Source organism: Onychomys torridus, chromosome 9 (assembly GCF_903995425.1).
Source record: "Onychomys torridus chromosome 9, mOncTor1.1, whole genome shotgun sequence".
Lineage (NCBI taxonomy): Eukaryota > Metazoa > Chordata > Mammalia > Rodentia > Cricetidae > Onychomys > Onychomys torridus.
The window spans coordinates 23,342,579-23,345,129 of record NC_050451.1 but is presented as its reverse complement, the minus strand read 5'-3'; the positions used below and the strand labels follow the sequence as shown (position 1 = coordinate 23,345,129).

Below are 2,551 nucleotides of genomic sequence, written 5' to 3'. Positions count from 1 at the left end.
AAGGCCCTGGGTTCGATCCTCAGCTCAAAAAAAAAGGACATTCTACATTACTGTTAGAGAAAACCTTGCAAAGCAAAATTTTCATCTTAAAAAGTGGGATAAACTTGAAAAAGCAGGAGTAGTCCTGGACCATGGAAGATCTTGATTGCTATCTGAAAGGGTTTGAACTTCCTTTGGCCTGCAGGTGACAGCCAATGGAGACGTAATACCACTGCTGTCAATTGTGACTAGGAAATGGTCATATGTACGCATGAAGATCTTAAGTAACCAGGTTTAGAGAATACTGACCCATTAAAGGATAGAAACAGTCCAGATCTATCATTTTGGGTTTTTTTTGTTGGGCTTTTGTTTTGCTTTGTGGGTTTTAATTTGAATGAGTTGTTTGGTGGTTGGGTGGGGGGGCTTGTAGTTGTTTATTGGTTAGGTTGTTTTTATTTTGAGAATGGCTCTTATGTATTAAATAATTATCATGTTTTATATGAGTGTTGGTATTATGGACATCCCTAAGAATCCTCATTTATGAAGTACTGGGGATTGAACCTGTGTCTGTGTACATGATAGGCAAACAGTCTACCAACAGAGTTATATACCTAGTGTGAATGAGTCATTAAAACTAATATAAAATAATTTCCCTAGGAATACAGATTTCTGTCTTTAATTGAAAAAAAAAATCAACAGCTTTGACACATTTTTCTCTTAAAAGGCTACGAAGTGTTGCAAGTTGGCATGAATTTTGTTATCATTTATCATTAAAAATTTCTAGCAGAATCACTCCAATCCAAAAAAATGAATTAAAAAAGCTTAGAAGAGCCAATCCCTCTAGTAGGCACATTCACTGCGCCTCTCCAGGACCACATGAAGTCTTGTGATGACTCCAGATAGGGACCTTCCAAAGCTAGTCTACCACCCTATCTACCAATATGTCCCAGGATCCCCTGGTGTGCTTCTCCCTAGCCTCCACCCCACATCCCTCTACCTGAGTATGTTGTGGCATCCTATGTCCTGCCCCCATGGATCACCACCCACTTCTGCTCTGACCCCGGCACTGGGTAACCCAGAACCACCTGTAGAGTTTGCTGAGTTCTCCACACACTTCTGAAGCTTGGCAGTGAGAATCTTCTAAGCCAAACTGGAATAAAAGTGGAAAAAATCAGAAAGACAGATGAAAAGCTCAGAGGAAAGTCATACCAAGTCAAGTCAAGAGGAATAGAGAACACCAGGTCTCCAAGACAAGGTAGAACTGGATCACTCGAGAGAAATGTTAAATCTAAAAAAAGCTGGTAATGGAACATGAAGGAACTCTGTAACATAATAAAAGACCAAACCTGTGGCTCATCAGTATAGAAGGAGGAAGAGAAATCAAACTTCAGTGAATTTAAGCAGTCTGCATTCTGTGTGACCACTATGGAATAAAGCTGGATAGTCACAGCAAAGAATCAACAGAAAGCTCGTAAACTCAGAGAGACTGAACAATACATTGCTGAATGCAAATTGGGTAAAAGGAGAAATCCAGAAAGCCATTTTCAGATTTCTAAAATTGAATGAAAATAAAAAACAACACACCAAAATCTAAGAGACACAGTGAAGGCATCTTAAGAGCAATGTTTACACCTCTAAGTGACTACAACAAAAAACTGGAGAGATCTCATATTAATAACTTAATGATGCATCTGAAGGCTTGGGAAAAAGAAGAACAAAAATCGTCCAAAAAAGAATGGACAAAAGGAGAATGAAAATCAGGCCTGAAATCATTGAAATAGAAATGTAAAAAGGAGGTAAAAGAATTAATGAAGGGTTGGGGATTTAGCTCAGTGGTAGAGCGCTTGCCTAGCAAGCAAAAGGCCCTGGGTTCGATCCTCAGCTCCAAAAAAAAAAAAAAGAATTAATGAAATGAGCCGGGCGGTGGTGGCGCACACCTTTAATCCCAGCACTTGGGAGGCAGAGCCAGGCAGATCTCTGTGAGTTCGAGGCCAGCCTGGGCTACTACTAAGTGAGTTCCAGGAAAGGTGCAAAGCTACATAGGGAAACCCTGTCTTGAAAAACCAAAAAAAAAAAAAAAGAGAGAGAAAGAATTAATAAAATGAAAAATTGGTCCTTTGAAAATATTAACGATTGAAAACCTCTTAGCCAAATTAACCAAAAGAGGAGAAGGCCCAAATTAATAAAATCAGAGACAGAAAAGGAAACTTTACGACAGATTCTGAGGAAATTCTGAGAATCATAAGGATATTACTTTAAAATCTATATTCCACTGAACTGAAAAACCTAAAGGAAATTAGTACATCTTTAGATTTACATGAGCTACATAAATAAATAAAAAGTAATTAATACAAATAGATTCATAAAAACCATTGAGAAACAGTAATTAAAACTTTTTTAACTAAAAAGAAGCCTAGTACTAGATGAATACAATGCAGATTTATACCAGACCTTCAAAGAAGAACTAATTAACCAATGTGCTTCAAGTTATTTATAAGAAAAAAAAAAAAACACTTCTCAATTCTCTTTATAGTGCTAGTATTACCCAGATACTAAAACCACACAATGATAC

At 37.4% G+C, this 2,551-nt stretch overlaps 1 non-coding gene across 1 annotated transcript; it reads left to right on the top strand.

Moving 5' to 3' along the window:
* The first annotated feature begins 1,795 nt into the window (after positions 1-1,795).
* Positions 1,796-1,868, top strand: Trnaa-agc. Its single transcript has one exon. It is a non-coding gene; the product is annotated as a tRNA-Ala (tRNA).
* The last annotated feature ends 683 nt before the right edge of the window (positions 1,869-2,551 follow it).